The sequence below is a fragment of the Cuculus canorus genome, chromosome 1, assembly GCF_017976375.1.
Source record: "Cuculus canorus isolate bCucCan1 chromosome 1, bCucCan1.pri, whole genome shotgun sequence".
In the NCBI taxonomy this organism is placed as follows: Eukaryota; Metazoa; Chordata; class Aves; order Cuculiformes; family Cuculidae; genus Cuculus; species Cuculus canorus.
In genome coordinates this window covers 178249453-178267259 of record NC_071401.1, presented here as the reverse complement: position 1 = coordinate 178267259, position 17807 = coordinate 178249453, and the positions used below count along the sequence as shown (strand labels likewise).

The window sequence follows — 17807 nt, the reverse complement described above, 5'->3', positions numbered from 1 at the left end:
TTGCTTTTAAAACAAAGAAAGAGCAGTAGTAGTAGTAATAAAAAAACCTTGGGCCACCTAGTTAGTGTACCTACTCTTAGTCCTTGTGTGATCATCAAAATGAAGCTCTCCTCTAATGAGAGGGACAAGCCAGAAGGCGTTATGGAGGTCATGATGTACTCAGTCATACTTTTCTATACACAAATCTTTACTCTAGAAAGAATAATATTTATATGACTTCAGCTGCATTTGTTAAACATACAGAAGCTTTTAAAACATTGTGTCCAAAACAATAGGTGAAACAACCAAGCCTATACTGCTGTGATACTGTGCCTTCTATCTTCTTCCCTGCACTGACCTAACTGCGCAAGCATCTTTCATCTTGGCTTTGTCTTCCAGTGCCCTTTACCCTGGGTACTTGGGAACCACGATGTCTTTCTGGAGTTACAGATCCCATACCTGTTTTCCCAGTCTGACCTGCCACAGTCTAAGGCCAGTGTCTGGGGTTAATCTCTACACCAAGGTTAGATGTCGAGCTGCTTGAAGATCTTGGCTGAGTATTGCACTACCTAATCTTGATGGAAGTATGACATTGACTTTAGAAAGCATAAATGGTTTGCGGGTGTTCCTGAGTATTACCATATGTCTGAAAAGAGTTGAGGACTTTTGGAAAGAAAAATCAAAAATGCGTGAAGAATAATCGGTATGACCAGGTGATCGCTATGTTTTTCAGAATCTGGTTTTCATCTTTTCTAATGAGCAGATCTTGAAGTAAGGAATTGTGCACTACATGTGCACACCACAGTTATTTTCAGCTTAAACAGTTCGATAGGTTAAAAATTAGTTTTGTTAATATGTAAATTGTGCTGTAAGACATTCCTAATGGTTGCATTAGTTTAAAGGCTTCCTGAGGCTAAAATAGTAATAACATGTAAAACAAGATGCCATGGGTAATATTTTGATTAAAAAAAAAAAGTGAATATCTCAGTGAACATTTTCAGGGGCAGACATGATTATTTATGTGGAAGGAAAAATAGCTGCTGTGGCTGAAAACCTCCTAATAGAAATGTATTGGGAGACAGGAGAACCAGTTCAAAGGTTTCTTTTAAGTCTCCATCACAAAGAGTTGTACTATAATGATAGTTGTTGTTCTGACAGTCAAGTGACAGATTTTGGTATGGTTTTGAGCTGTCTATAACATCTCCATTTTGTGAATGTTTTGAGTAGCCCACTGAGTTTCTGCCGGCTGAAAAGTAAGAGTCACAGTGGGAAGCTGAAGAGGAATGGGCCTCCAGAGCATTTAGTGTTTAATGGGTCTACAGCTGTGGTGAAGCAGTGTGCAGAAATAATTCTGATTAGGCCTGGTCGATCAGATGACAAAATGAGCCCTGCCCGCTGTCGTTCAGCTCTCAAATTCAGAAAACAATTTCTGCTTAAATCCAGTTAAAGAAAAAGAATTTGTTCTGTCAGTTGCATCTTACCTTATTTCTTGATATAGTTTGCTGACAGAGGCAGAAGGGAACAACTAGTTAAAGGCAATTTTGCCAATACAGTAGCTTTTCATCTGGGACATAATTTTGGAAGGAATGGTCAAAACTATGAAAATAGTGATTTTGAGAATTGAGCTTTTACAGGAATTAAATGTTAGTGAATATAAATGAAAGATTAATATTTTGCTGCGTTTTTGGCATGGTAAGTAGCTTCTTCTTCATAGTTTCACATCAGCTGTTGTCAGTAGAATATACAGTTGTAAATGTGCAATTAAAGAGCAATAAATTTGAATGGCCAAGATTTTGCCTAATCAACACTTGTTACTTGCTGATAAATCTTCACATTAAAAATAAATTGCCTGTAATTGTGACTTATGTTTTTATTAATTTTTTTTAGCTTTCTTGGCTAAGTCCTTTGCAGCTCTAAAAGTATATATGTGAAGTGGAAGCTTAGTTAAGATACCCTGGTTCTAATTCAGCAAGGTTAAGAGGTTAGGTGTATGCAGTCATTTCTGAATCTCACTGGCAATCTACCTTGAAGTAGATTCTTAAGTAGAGATTGTGGTTTTGTGAAGAAAATCATTGTTCTAATAAGCCTTGAGAACAGAATAGGTTTCAAAGGAGCAGATGAGTTTATTGTTCTGAACTAATGCTGCTACTAATAAATGCTGACAGAATTCTTACTGCTACCTATAAAAAGCTGCAAGCCCCTGAAGTTAGAAACATTTTAACTGGACTTAATTTTTATTGTTTTCTTGTTTATTTTTAAAGTCTGGATTTGTGGCAGAATAGAAATGAAAAGTTTTAAATAGGGTTTCTTTAGGAGTTGAAAAGGTACTATTCTGTACCAGTGTACTCTGGTGTACTTTTCAGACATGGTTGATGGGGACAAGGGGATTGCCCAGTCAATAGCAAGCGATAAAGTTGAACGGACATTAAGGAAAATCGACACTAGAGCTCTAAGTTAAGAGGAAAGTCACAGGTAGTTGCTTAGGGGGAAATTGTCTAAGATAATAACAAGGTAAGATATTGATTAAAATCTTTTTTATTTTACTGACAGCATTGCTTATGCACCATGTGTGATGAAAACGAACTGTATTTTTGTTTTGTTGTTGATCACAGCCAATGACTCTGAAACAAACAAATTGAAAAATACCCTAATACAGTGGCCATCATTTTACTAAAAGGTTCCTGCAGCTAAGCAGATTTAGCTGTGCTTTGAAATAAGTACAGGGCAATGTTTAACCCCTATTGTATGGCCACAAAGCCTGTGCTGATCACAGGGAAGCTTGGGAGGGCTGAGGACAAAGCGATGGGCTGCTGGAACCAGCTCCTCTTGTATCTGCTTCTGCACACAGTCCAGCAGCAGCAGAGTTTAACAGCAGAGTTTTGTGAAGATTACAACATGAAGGGGATCATGTTACAAATTCTTACCTCTTGGTAACAAAAAGAAAGGAGGAAAAAAAAAAAGGGAAGAGGACTAAGGAGTATATAGCTATATGCACAAGGTACTGGCCAACTTCCCTTTTCTATTCTGATTCTTCTCAATCACTTACATAGTTGAGATTTGTGTACCTTAGTTTTGGTTATTTTGATTTGTTGGAATGGACTAACATGAGGAAATGGATCTTACACTCCAGAGGAAGAGGAGAATGAACCTATTCTATGTAACTTACTGAAATATTTGACTTTGGTTAAAAGTCTAGGAAATTAAACTGATGCAGTTTTAATTTGTATCCATGGAAGAAGAATGTATCTGTTTGCAACATGTTAAAGATCAGATGAAAATAATATTCTATTTTTATTATTATGTGTAAAATTAAGAGACTGTTTTTACTGATGCCAATATAATCTAAGCTGGACTATTTACCCTAGGAAATGTCTTCATGAAGATGTGTGTATGAGAAATGAAAACCCAGTTACTTTCGGTGTATTTCCAGGATATTCTTTCTCCATTATTAGTTTGTCTGAATCATCAGGGGTTGAGCACTACCGGAGATAAGATAGATGTGGCAGAAAGATGAATCTCTGACCTCATCAACCAACAGCGTAGTTTCTCCTTTTCTTAGGGCTTCTGATCACTCCTTTGTTCTGAAAGAGGAAATGACATGAGGGTGAAAATGGAGCTCTGCAGTACTGGATTGCATAAAACTGCACTTAAATAAAGTCTGGAGCAAATACTTCTAGAGGTCCCCTGAAAATGTTTTATAATAAATAACTTTCTGCAGTGTTGTAAAGCAAATGGACACTGAATTATGTATGTGTGTATATATATATGCAGTATTAATTTTAGGAGAAAGATGCAAGTTGTCTCATTCTATTGCTTTTTAAGGTTACTATAAGAATATTAAGGCATCTTAACCTTCAAATGAATATTTTGAATACATTTTTATATAAAACAGTTGGGCCAAACAGATTATAAAGAAAAAGTGGAATTTCTGTATTTTGATTTTTTTTTACATAGTTATGTGTTATAATTATGTATTTTTCATTCAGAGTTTTACTTCTCTGAAGTTTATCAACACTATTAGTAGAAAAGCTTGTAAAGCGGCAATACTATTTAATTTCAGTTCTTTCACACTTTTTAAAATTGACTACACAGTAAGCATGATATCAGTTGTGGAACAGTAAAACATGTGCTTTACATTTCCACAGTACTGTAGCAGCCAGACTAATCCATAGAAAATCAGAAATTGAACCATGTTTCATCTAATCTGTAGACTTTTATTAAACCATGTTCATGCTATATCACTTGCTCATTTTTGTGTAATGGTGCTAGAATGAAGTATAAATGAAGTGTATGGGACTTTACCTGTTCAGTTCTGGAAGATCATGGCACCAAGCCCATCAAAGTATCCTCTTCGTGCTCTTAATACTGTGAATAAGAATGCGAACTTAGAAAAACCCTGAGACTGCTTCTTCATTTCTTCATTCCATCTGAGTTGGTTTTTGGATGTTCAAGTGCTCTTCTGTACATGATGTACTGAACTCCTGATGGCTGTGATTTCCTTGGACTTTGGAACTTTTGTAAAGCTCTCTCCTAAGAGACTATCAGATAATGTAAATAGTGTCACAGCAAAAGAATCTAATCATGAACTGTAAATGTTAAAGCCACAGATGTCAAGAAGAACTACAGCAAATGTTTAGTTTTGGAGCAGCATGCGTGTAGTCCAGGAATCCAATGAGACTGATAATTCTGACCATTTCTTACCCAGCAATTGAAAACAGTTTGACTGTAGCAGAGTTTCTTTTCTCCCAATAGAACACTGAAAATTGTAATTCATTGTGGAATGTACCAAAACACATATATAATTACATAAACATGCTTACTTCAAAAGAGTTAAGTGGAACCAAGCGGTGAGTGGTTTTTTCCCCTTCTTTTAGTGGGTGTTGGAAGTCTTCGAAAGTTACCTGCAGCATGAATAGAACTATGGTTTTCTGCTCATCGTGAGGTCTCATACCAGCCATTACTGCATTTAAGATTATGCCTACCTTTTAAACATAGCCCTCGGGGCTACAGCTGTTCTTTACTAGTAATAACAGCAAGACAGGGACAAATTTCTGTCATCAAGGTAGGGTAGTTGGCAAGGGCTGGTCTACCTCTACATGTTAATGTTTTAGAAAATCAATGTTCTATTAGATAGACTGGCCATAATCTGAGTTTCGTCTGAGTACTGTGGTGTTCCTGCAGCATTAATAAGCAGTGAGTGTTTTTAGTTCAGAGTATCCAAAATAGGGAGAGGTGTACTGCATCCCATCAAAGTTAGCATTTTGCAGCCTAATACTGCAAGTCCTTGGCTTGTGCTCTGGCATGTCACATGGAGGCAGGTGGAATCTGCAGCTGAAGATACAGTGTCTTGCGTGGGAGAACTGCAGGACTATATAGAGTGGAGAATCAAAACTTAGGCAGTCTCACCTGTGCTGACCTTTGGAAGGATCCCTGGAGCTGGAGTGTTCCTTAAAGCATGCTCTGGTTTTGTCTTGGAGACAGTGAGTTGGTGGATCAAACCGGGCAGGAAGCAGCATGAATAGCAGGGTAGATGTATCCGTTACCTTTATATAATAGAATATGTGTGATCATTGTCTTACTTGAGTGCATTGGTCAATTAGGAGTTGCATGTGTGTAGAATTTATGAGTTGAAGTTCTGCGTTGACTTGGGCTCATCAGTGTCCTGGTGGTTTGCAAGCAGCTGTTCCAGATGAATATAGAGGTGGGGGGTGGGGAGGGATTTGGGTGCCTGAATGAGGGTGCAGGTAATGAAGTGAATTACATAAGTGAATTTCACCCCAGTGAAATAAATTAGATATGCCAAGCTCCTAAAGTTACAAAGATAATGTGTTCTTACCAGTGCTTTATTATGCAGGAGTGAAAAGTCAATTAGAAAGAGTACCGTAAATTTAAAAGACTGTAAGGGGAATCCTTAGTTAGACATCTTTTGAAGGTCACTTTCAAAATTCATTATCCTACTGGAACCTTGCTTGGTTGAAATTTCATCTCTGCATATGCATTATAATGGAGAAATTAGCAACTTTGTTCTGAACAAAACCTCAAATCTGTTTAAAAAGGGCGGGGGTTCAAGTAACAAAAAGTAAGAAGAAAGAAACTGGGTGCATAATTCTTTTGAATAAAGGAAGAAAGTAGTAGCTGAATTCAAAACAAAACCTGCTTTTTCCTCTTTCTTGGTATTGTGCTTTCAGTCTGGAGTGGGGGAAAGGAGTTTGTCCCATCCCTGAGCTAGAAGTTAGGATATTCTTCCAGAAGGTGGGAGATCAGGGGGTTTACAAATTGACTGTAAGCCCAGATTTCTATTTTTCTGCACAAGTGCTGCGACTAAAGGCTTTTCCTGCAGTAGAGGCTTGCTTTCTGCTGCTGTGACCTCTTCCAGCGGATGTCTTTGGGCATCTGTCTCCCAGAGAGTACTGAAGTGTTTAGTCCTGAGGAGAGAGAGATACCTGGTAGGCCTTAAGTTAGGCTACTGAATGTGAAAAAGATTTGCTTAGGCTTCCCTATTGGCTTGTTCAAGCTCTGTGAAGCATTTTCTGTTTTGCACTGATGATACAGCAAACCTGAATAACTGTATGAGTGGTCTGGTGTGGTCTGATGTGACCAGCGATGTTATTTTGGAAAGCTAAATGCAAAACATGATTGTGAAACCTAGGAAATTTCTTTTGTGGCTAATGCTTACTTTTTCTTCTGCCCCACGTATGTAAATTATTTCCTATTAACATTCCATTCCACTTTACTTAACTGGATTTAGCATTGCAACTTTATCAATATACATCTGATGTATTTATTGCAGTTTAACAGTGAATATAATTATTGACCTCTATAAATATAAAAAATGTTATTTTTTTCAGGCCAGGCAGTAACATAAAGACCTGTCATACAGGGGATAAGAAAAAAGAAAAATTAAAGAGATAGACCATCTCACTCTGAAGCTATTTGTACAAAGGTAAGATAATTCTTCCCCCCCCCCCAGTTTTAATTTCCTGTGCAAAATGAGGAAAAAAAGCTACTGACATCAAGATTCTGTCTGTTAAGTTTCTGTCTTTCTGTTCAGTTTCTATTATGTACTGCCAGGGTATTTATATAACATGTTCTGCTTTTACGTGCATTTCCATGTTTGTGTTAACAGTTTGTGATTAATATAATTTTTAATAGGCTTTTATCTGAAGGGCTTATATCAAGTATGTTAACTAGAAAAGCAGCTAAAAGTCATAGCTTCACATCATTGAAGGTAGGCTTAATCATTTCTGATATTCCTTGCTGGAGAAAACAGGTGTCGAGACAAGTCAACTAGTAAAAAAGTGAGTCTGGAAAAATGGACACGGAAGGAATTAGAGATATTTCTGTACCAAAATCCAGTTTTTTCCTTCTAGCATAGATCACAGATCTGGTGACATTCTGAATTCTTTACTCTCACAGTTTGGGTCCTAATGTTAAGATGTTTGTTTTGAAAGTTCTGAAGTAAGCTTTGATTTTTATTTTTTTCAGCCCTCTTCCAACCCCTCCCAACCTTTGTATTTGAGTTGCATAAATCTTTCAGCATAAGAACAGAGACAGTCTTGCTTTAAGTCAGTGGTAGCTGCTGAATAGTGATCTGTGTTTTAATATCTGATTTATTTGAATGAAAAATCTGATTTGGGAGTCTTGAATACAGTATTGGATGCAGTCTATTAGAACAGACCTTTTCTATCTTTTATAGTGCATAGGCATGGGTAGCTGCACAGTGTTATATCCCTCATGTTCAGGCAGACAGACCTGAAAACATCAGTAATGTTTAAAATGGAGAAGGGAAGAGATAAACACTGAATAATTGTGACTTCTGAATTACATGCTGGTGGTGTTACTAGAAATAACATTTAGGGCATCCTCTCCCTGCAATGAATATTTCTTTTTAATCTTTCAGGGTTCTCCTCTGAAATGGCTCTTGTGTTAAGCCACCCAAGAGTTAAATGTAGCTTTGGATAAAGAAGACTGTTACTGTAAGGTTTTCAAACTAGTCTGCTCTGAAAAAAACGATAACCATTGAAGACTCTGAAAGGCTTTTTGGATGGTAACCAAGTTAAGGAAGCTCTGAGGTTCTTTGGCTTTGCTGCTGACTGCTCTCGCTCACCAGGATCCTGGCACCCTATTGCTGTGCCCTCATTGCCTCCAAAGCTCCAGTTCTCCTGTCAGGGAATGCCACCATACAATAGATCCCCTGGGGCTATTTGGATGAGTGACAGCGAGCCAGCTCCAAAGTGACAAGTGTTTAAATGTCTAATTGGGTCAGTGCGCAGGTGCCTGCTCCTCAGGAGTGAGATGTTCTAGCTTTCCTCTATGACGTTCTCTTGATTCCTCTCATTTTTCCTACAGCTGTAAAACAAAACTGCCAGTACATTGATGCGAAAGAACAGGCATGGTGAAAGGAGAAGGGTGATTTCCCATTAGCCTGTTTTGGTGAAACTAGCTTTACCACTTGAGTACTGACTAGAGGGGAAGCAAAGGAATCCGTTAAAGTGATAGATATTTGCTGATACAAAGGGACATTGTAGGAGACAGTAAAGTGATTTATTTGACTAGTGAAAACAAATGCATAGTCTTAATCTCTATATTGGGTAGTTCTCATACTGGCTAGACCTAGAAGCTTGAGCATCAGGAAATGTATGCCAGAGAAAGAGAACTTGGTTTGTTTTATCTACACAATGGGTCTTTTCCGAAGTCTAATAAACAACTTGCTTTCATAGAATGCAGTCAGAAAAAAGCAACTGATGTGGCAGGGAACTGTTTTATCTTATTAAACACTTGGCCTGTGCAGAGAAAACAACTGACATTAAGTCCATGGTCCACGTTACTCAAATATAGTTGCTCTCCTTTTGTCTCTTCCTCAAAGAACCATAGCTTACCTGGAGATGTAATGGATGTCTGGAGATTTAGTCCAATACCTCTCCTGCTCAAACCAGGATCAAGTAGAGCAGCTTGTTGTTTGGACAAGTGAGTCAAGTGCTTGACCACACTTGCAGTAAAGTGCTTTCTTTTACTCAGATGGGATTTCATCTGTTTTCATTTGTGCCCATGGCCCCTGAAAAGTGTTGTTTACCCTTGCTCACATGAGGTATTTATACCTCCCTGAGCCTTCTCTTCCCCAGGCTACGGTTCCAGCTTTTTCTGTCTCACCACATATGTCAGATTCCCCTATCCCTTAATCATCTTTGCAGTCCTTCGCTGGACTCACTGTAGGATCCTTATGTTTTGTTTGCACTGTGGAGCCCATGAGTGGACTCAGCACTCCAGATATGTCTTGCTAGTGCTAAGCGGAACAGAAAGATGATCTTCCCTGACCTGCTGGCAATGTTTTTCCTAAGGCAGACGAAGATGCTATTGGCCTTCCTTGCTACAGGGTACAGTGATGGCTCATGGTCTACTTGGAGTCCACCAGGATCCCCAGGTGCTTTACTGCAGATCTGCTTTCCATCTGGTCATCCCCCATCCTATACTGGTGCCTGGGGTTATTGCTTGCCAGGTGCAGAACTTTGTATTTCCTTTTTTTGAACTTCCTGAGATTCCTTTTGGCTTCAGCTTTTTTGAGATTCCTCTGAATGTCAGTGCAACCAGTTGTTGTATCAGCTGCTCTTTGCATTTTGTGTCATCACCAAACTTGCTGAAGGTGCACTCTGTCCCATCATCCAGATCATTAATTAAGTGGTTAAACAGTATTGATCCCTTGGCTACACCAGCAGTGACTTCCTGCTGATCACAACCCTTTGAGCCTGGTAGTTCAGCCAGACTCCAGCCCACCTCACTGTCCATTTGTCTAGTCTGTACTTCATCAGTTTGTCTATGGGGATTTTGTGGGAGACAGTGTCAAAAGCCTTGCAAAAGTCAGGATAAACAACATCTGCTGCTCTCCGGTCATTCCATGAGCCAGCCATTAGCTGACTTGTTCTGCTCAGACTGTCTCAGTCCCAGCAGGTGCTGCTGGCAGGGTTGCTCCATGAAATCGGTGTCTCTGCAATTCATGGCTTGTTTTAAAACAATATTGTCAGTTTTACTTTGGCTGACTTGCCTATGCGTTTCTAAAATAATGCTCTTTTTTTGATGGTGTATATTTAAAAGTAGTCATTTAAACATTGTCAGATTTGAAAGTATTTTAAGTGATGTGAAGTCAGCAACATAGCTGTTGTCAGCATTGTTTACGTAGTAACTGCTTGCGTTCCTACCTTGCTGTGTCCTTACTAATAAAACGACTTGCTGACAGAGTTGGAAAATAAAGACAAAACAACAAGTTTGACACAGTGTCTTATGGCCATTTCTATAACAGAAACAGACTGAAGAAAGGAAACCTTTAATTAGTAGGAATCAGAAGAATTATTTATAACAGGTACTATTTTTCAAATTTACATTATTCCTTGTAAAACTTTGGTTGTGAGGAATGTCCTCATTTTAACAGGACTGGCATATCATCTAGTTAAATATAGGAAACTTGACAAGAGAAACCATCTGGAAAAGAGAACCATATTTCAGTAATGTATAGTTTCTTAACATCAGCAAAGACAGAATGAAAAGGGTTTCTTATTCAAGAATGTAGATGCAAGTATTTTTAAGTGACAGAAATTCCCTCTAGAAATCAGAGACATTTTTAATGGGCTGGAAAATGGAAGGCTGTTGAAAGGGAACTCTCCTAGTTTCTGTTGTGGAAGAGCATGGATTTATTTATGTTAAAAACTTTTGTTTAGTGATAATTGATTTTTTTCATAAATTCTTTACAGGTAAACAGTTATAAACAGAAGTAAGTTATTTAGGGACCATAGCCACTGTAGTTCTGCAAAAGCCTGCCCAAACACAGTAAGTGTGTGATTTCTAGGATAATTGTAGTGTTTGTATGAACTGTTAGGATTTGCCCAGCTTTTTTTCTCAATTTACAGACTTTATTTCCTTGCAAGTAAATTGGTTAAGTTAAATGCACCTCTTTCTTCAGATGTTCCTTTTCTAGCTTTCTTGCAATGTGTCTTTTTTCATATGCTAAAATAAGACAGCGTATAAGGAAAATATGTAATCCTCAGTTACTTACGCACTGAGTTTTTTCACAAGAACTTTTGGTGATGACTTAGGGGTATCAGTTTTATGCTACATGCATTATTGCAGATTTGAGTTTCCTGCATTGACCATTAATACAACCATAGATACCATAAATAAGTGTTTTATAACTCTTTTTGAACATAATATTAAAAGCGGAGAGGAGGTAAAGGAATGAAAAGAAACATTAAACAAGTTTTTGTTGTGTGCATGTTTTCTGTATCTTTGAAAGCTTCCTGAGCTTTCAACTTCCTATGAGACAAGCCATGGTGAAAGATCTTGGGAATATATTTAACTGCCATATATTTGTTACTTGCTGCTTGTGTTCACTAGTATCTAACTAAGACTGTGAAACACAGAAGGCAGCAACCAGGAATATTAAAGCATGGATTTATTCTACCTCATTTTAGGAGCTTGTATACCTTGGTTGAATTAACAGAGTAGTTATTTAATCAATGGGAATTGATTCAATTAAAGAGGAACACAATTTTTTGTAGGCAATTTTAATTCTTTTCTAATTTACCTTATCCAGCCACCTGTATGTCCACTCAAACATGTGGAAGCAGAAAATAGAGTTGGTGTGTAAGTGCTAACGAGGAGCAGGGAAGTATGTAGAAATGACGGTGAACTGGAGATCAGTGAGCTGCTGCTGCAATTTCAGCCTGTGAATCTGACTGCTTCTTTCAGCTGTTCCTTTTTTTTTTCCCCAGTTGTCCTAATCAAATTATTATTATTATTATTATTATTATTATTATTATTATTATTATTATTATTCCTCTGAAAATATCGTTGCACCCATTCTCACTATTGTTGCTTCCATTTTTAAATATCCTGTTGCTGGTATAAAATGGGCGGCTTTAGGAGAAATATTTTGTTACTGTTGCTTGTTGATAATGAAGCTATTGGAAATAGCTAAAACTCTCACTGAAGATCTTTGAAAATGAGGTTAACGTACCTTCTGTTACCATGTAGGATTCTTTTATCATAATAAGTTGTGTCTTAAAGCCTCCTGAAGTTTGGAAGGCTTATGTAGTTTTGTTAGTAACTTTTCCTTGCCTCAGTGGAAGCTTAGGTGAAACTTATGCACATGCTTTTACTTATTGCAGCTACTCTGTATGACAGAAATATACAATTTAATCTTTAAAGACTCTTCAATCTATGCAGTTAATAGAATAATAAAATAATTTAGTTTTTGAGATCTTCTGGTGAGCCTGGAAGTCGTCCAGTCCAACCTCCTATCAAGGCGATGCAAACTTGAGTGTCCGAGCAGATTATTCAGAGCTTTGTCTCATTCAGCTTTAAAAAACTCCAGGGGAGGAGGTTGTGCAGCCTCCCTGAACAACTTGGTATGTCCTTAACTGCTCTTCCTCAAGAATTTTTGTTGTTTAAGTCTGATTGAACTTATCTTTCCTCTAACTTGTTGTCGCTGTTGAGACACGACACGGTGATGTGGAAGCAAGTTTCTTTATTGAAGTTACAGGGCTGGCCGGCCGGTGCTTGATCTTATGTGCGCCTCTTATACCCTTGATTAACACACGCGTCTCCGCATGATTGGATTAGCTTATACATAAACAATCTGTGAATGGATAGTGCTACTTTCATGCATGGTCCTATATTGTCTGCCCACTTCCTGTCCCATGATCTCCTTCCGGGTGCATTAATCAGGGGTCCTCAGCCCGCTGTGGACCCCACAACTTGTGACCACCACCTATTGCCTTTTTGTAATGCACCTTCAAGAAGCTTGGCTCTGTGTTTTCTGCAGTCCTCCTTCCTCAGACTTTAGAGTTTGGTACAGGAAATGTACTAAAACGCCGGAACACCCTGACTCAATGCATTATAAAATACTAAGATACTGTTTGGAAGCATTACACTTAAAGTCCAATTGTACTAAATATTTTACAGATCATGTTAACGTGAGAAATGGGCAAGGAGACATAATACCGAGACACTGCAGCATGGTACCAAAACCTTTTATAAAGAAATCCCTAAATAAGTCTTTTTTTCCCCTGAGTCTGTCATGTGGAAAGCTTGGAAATGCTGAATTTTTTTTTTTATTGAATGGTTTGCCAGCGCGTAAGCTCATGCTCACATTTTCAGGAGGATGTAGTAATAAACAAAGAACATAATAAAGATTTCAGAAAAACTTGTGATTCTGTATGACACAAAAGATGAGCTTACAAAATCAGCTAGAAGACCAGTGGGATGTATTAGAGCAGGACAAATGATAACAGTTAAACATGAAGGGGGATAAATTGTTTTTTTAAGTCACTAGTATTCTGTATAATAAAAGAGGAAAGCAAGATGCAGTTTCTTGGTTTTATTATAAATTTATGGAAAGGTTACTGAATTTAATGAACAGACATATTAGTGGATGGTCTAGACAGACTTACGCTTCAATAAAATGTAATGAATATAATAAAGGCAGGAAATGTGTGGCATTTCAGTATTTGGAGGGCTTCAACCTTTGTTGATGGCCAGTGTTCTAGCTTTACTAGGGTTCTCATAACTTACTCTGCAAATTGTAAAATACAATTTGCAGGAAAAAATGAGAAATTTAGTCCCAGCAACACAGATGTTGTCTGTGGATGGAAGGCTAGACAGATAACTGATGTTTGTCTTTTTACTGCAGGTAGGTAGAGCAGCTGTTCAAGCATTGTTTTGTATTTGTGTCTTATGACAAGCAACCCTGAGTGTTTCCTTGGTCTCTCCTGGCAGAAAGCTGATTTTCATACAATGATAGAATCATAGAATAGTTTGGGTTGGAAAGGGCCCTAAAGATCACCCAGTTCCAACCCCCCTGCCATGGGCAGGGACATCCTGCTAGATCAGGCTGCCCAAGGCCCCATCCAAACTGACCTTGAACACCTCCAGGGATGGGGCATCCACAGCTTCCCTGGGCAACCTGTGCCAGTGCCTCACCACTCTCAGCGTGAAGAAATTCCTCCTTATGCCTAGTCAAAATCTGCCCCTCTGCAGTTTATACCCATTGCCCCTCGTCCTATCACTACAAGCCTTTGTGAACAGTCTCTCTCCAGCTTTCTTCTAGCCCCTTCAGGTACTGGAAGGTCTCTATACGATCTCCTCAGAGCCTTCTCTTCTCCAGGCTGAACAAGCCAACTCCCTCAGCCTGTCCTCACATGGGAGGTGCTCCAGGCCTCTGAGCATCTTTGTAGCCCTCCTCTTCTTATGTTGAGGATTGCAGAACTGGACACAATATTCCAGGTGCGGTCTCACAAGTGAGGAACAGAGGGACAGAATCACCTCCCTCAACCTGCTGGCCACGCTTCTTTTGATGAAATGAAAATATTCTTAGTTATTTGAATATTTCTAAAAGTGTATTTTAGGAATCTCGTTTTGTATCTCAAAAAGTGCAATGTCTTTCATTTTTGGCCCATGCTATATTACATGTGAGTTCTGGTATAGTTTGTAGACTTGTAGGTTTCAGGTAAACAAGAAGTGGTAATGTGTGCAGTGGGTACGCTTCTGTTTTCCATTCAAGGCAAGTCTAACGCAGATATTATTCTTAATGAACTTCATGCCTGCAAGGGAGGGATAGACACTAAAGGTTTATCCTACAAGAAAATTTGCAGTTTAGTAAATCTGTTTGTTGTGAACAGCACACATTTTACTGCATAGATGTGTGTGAAATGAGAGAGAGATGTAATCTTCAAAGCACAGGATTTCTGTGAATATAAAATACTTTCTCCCTTCTGGGTACCTGTGGAAGATTGAAAACCCAATCAGTAATCAGTCAGAGGACCTCCCTGACTTTCGTGTTCTTTCTGTGTCTCTGCCAGAACTGGTAGGTGCTGCTTGAATTTGTAGGCAAGTGTCCTTTGTGTCAACAGATACTGTACATGTTTGGTAATTATCAATGGTAATTGTCAGCCTGTCCTGTTCCTGAAATGAGACCATTTCCAAACCATTTTTTAATCCTGTTACATCTTGGATATGTACTTCCAAATCTCATTGATTTTGCATTACCAGACATGATCAAAAGTTTACCAAAGCTTTCACCTTCTCACCTCTAATATTCTGTACCTGTTTTACTTATGAGATTCTTTCACGCTGGTTCAGCCTGACAAAAGCACACTCTATGTTAGGACATAATTGCAAGAGGTACAGAGATAAATTTAGAGAAGACAAGAAAGGTCAAATGTGGTAGTGAAGGAAGGAGTTATACTTTTCTGCACAAAGAATGGTTTTCTCTTTTTCAGAGATGTTAACTGAGTTTAAAACATAGAAACCTTGTAAACCCAATTCTTTAAATTGGCAATTCTTGGAGGATAATTAAAAAACATTACTTCAAAACTTATTTGAGACTAAAACTTATGTTTAGTTTTAGTCTCAGAAACCCAGAGGCTGTACAGAATCTCAAGATTAAAAGCAGCTGTGCCCTAATGGGTCATCTAGTTGTGTAACTGTTAGTCATGTGAGTCCACTTCTGGGTGGAAGACTTAAATGAGAATTCAGTAACAGTTTGAACTTTATAAATACAAGTTAAAATACAATTAAATCCATTTTTTTCAGGCTTAGACCTAAGAGACCCCTTCTTGATCTCTGTTGTTCTTCATCTTAGAGGTGTACATATATTTCAGTATTTAAAAAAAAATGGTAGAGAATTTGAATAGAAAGATCTAGGGAATATAGAGGTACACAGTCTGGGGCTACTAAAATATTTTTACTTTCTGTGATTTCTCCTAAATGATCTACCGTCTTCACAAACCTTTTAATGTCTGCTATTCGTCCTCTAGTGTGCTACTCTGTATTTTCTGTGCTTTTCTAGCTGCTGAGTTGCTAGGACGTGCTCAATTAGATGGAAAGGTTACAAAGCACTAAATGGGAGAAACTTCTCAATGAAGTGGGAAAAGCACTAGAAAATAATTTGTATGAAGATTCTGAAGTAAAATATAAGAAATATTTGAGCTATTGAAGTAATATCTTTTTAGTATGAATTTCTGTGCAAAAATCTTATCTTTAATTAAAAATGCAAGAACACAAGTTAAGGTTAGCCCTTCATGGTAATGTATTCGAACACCATTAACAGGCTTGAGTATCTAGTGGTTACCAATCTTGATTTTTCAGAGCTGACAATATAAGAAGTATTCACTAAAATATGCATAATAAAATGTGTCATGAGTGATTAACAGCCTCTATTCTAAAATAAGCTTTTTTTTTTTTTTGTAAAAAAGTTGTTTCCAAACAACAAAAATAAATAGATTATTTTACAATGCTAGGCATTACTGCAATTCAATTTTACCTCAATTTATGTTTTCCTGGCAAATAACAGATTTTCCAGAACTGCATGAGGTACATAGTTTACAGTATTGTGAAATCATGTCAGCAGTTTTAGGATTTTTACTACAGTTATTTGGCATTTTCTTTAAAAAAAAATACTCCATTTTAATTTTCATATTTCATGTCTTGCAAGAATTTTGAGTCCTTTTTCTTTATTACGGAAAATTTTGAGAAGGTTTGAAACTAAGAATCTAAATTGTTTCAGTAACTTAATTTTATACAAAATTTTTTTAGTAACTTAATGCTCCTCTCGACTGTGTTTATTATGATGTGTCATTATTTCAACCTTGCCAACTTGAAATATACGCTAAGTAGTCAATTTGGATGACCTGCCAAGAATGAAAGAAGGATGTAAGTGAGTTTAAATAACCGAGGAAGTTTAAATTGTGTAAGAAACATGTTTTCAAATATGAAACACTCCGATTTGAGTTGTAGTGCTTACGTAGCTAGATCCACTAATCATCTGAATAAATATCCGAGTTCTTAAAAGCGTTGCTCCAAGGTAACTTTGGATTGTGTTTGGTGAGAACCGCTACCTCCCATACAGGGCTGTGTTTAGCTCAGTGAACTCTGTCCAGGCAAAACCCGATTTTGTGGCTGGAGGTCTGTAGAGCAGCTCTGCCCTCCTCCCAGGTTGTGGAAAGATGAATTAAGCATTACAGGCTGTTTCCCTTGGAGTCTCTCAGGGCTGGTCTACAACTTGAAAGTTTTGTTGGCAATTTACTGGGCAATTAAATTCTCAGGAAGTACTTCAAAGAAAATGGATGTTTGGCTGGCAGGAGTGGATGTTTTCCAGCCAGAGAAAAGAGAAAAAGGTTTCAAGGAAGATTTAAGCCCTGTAGGTATATTTTAAATAACCTACCACCGACTCTCATATCTTCCTACTAGTTTAGGTTTGTTCAGACAAGTTTCTCCAGTCCTCTGTGTGAAACGGCAGCTCTCAGGCCACACAGGCTTTGAAGGCATTGAAACTCCTTCACGCCTAGAACAGCAGACTGCAGAAGGACAGTGTGCCTCCACCCGTTGATGCCTTTCAAGCAGTTGTAAAACTCGTGAGAGAGAGATGTATCTTGAATGGTGATGTGGAATAACATACAGCAACCATTCTTCCAAATTAGTTGCGTACTTAAAGGATAGTATTAGTTGCCTTGGACTGTTCACAGGGCCCTGCAGAATCAGACAACTTCAGTTCCCACAAAGTAAATATTTTAACATCTTTTCCAGTATACTTCTTCAAGTCTCATTGATTGAGCTAGCACAGCCTTTCTGTTAAAAGAGTAAAGACGGTATTTTGTTCTTTTTGGGACGTTTGCCAGAACAGTGAGGTGGTTGAGGAATGTAAAAAAGTATAAATATTTTAGACGCAGCACTTTGGATCTTTGGTTAGTGAAATGTTGATGAATTCAATTAGTTGGTATAAAAATCTGGAAAGACACAAGGTATTCCTGCAGCCTACAGTTATTAAAAGTGGTTGTGGGATT

At 38.0% G+C, this 17807-nt stretch overlaps 1 protein-coding gene across 25 annotated transcripts in view; it reads left to right on the top strand.

Moving 5' to 3' along the window:
- The window catches only part of NRCAM (neuronal cell adhesion molecule), a 156325-nt gene that overhangs the window by 44139 nt on the left and 94379 nt on the right, over positions 1–17807 (top strand). For 24 of the 25 annotated variants that reach the window (XR_008449276.1, XM_054063566.1, XM_054063521.1 and 21 more), the window contains exon 2: positions 6828–6922. The exons of the other annotated variant lie outside the window; for it this stretch is intronic. The gene's annotated coding sequence lies outside the window, so the exon portion shown is untranslated. The remainder of the gene's footprint in view (positions 1–6827; positions 6923–17807) is intronic. 25 annotated transcript variants of the gene reach the window in all.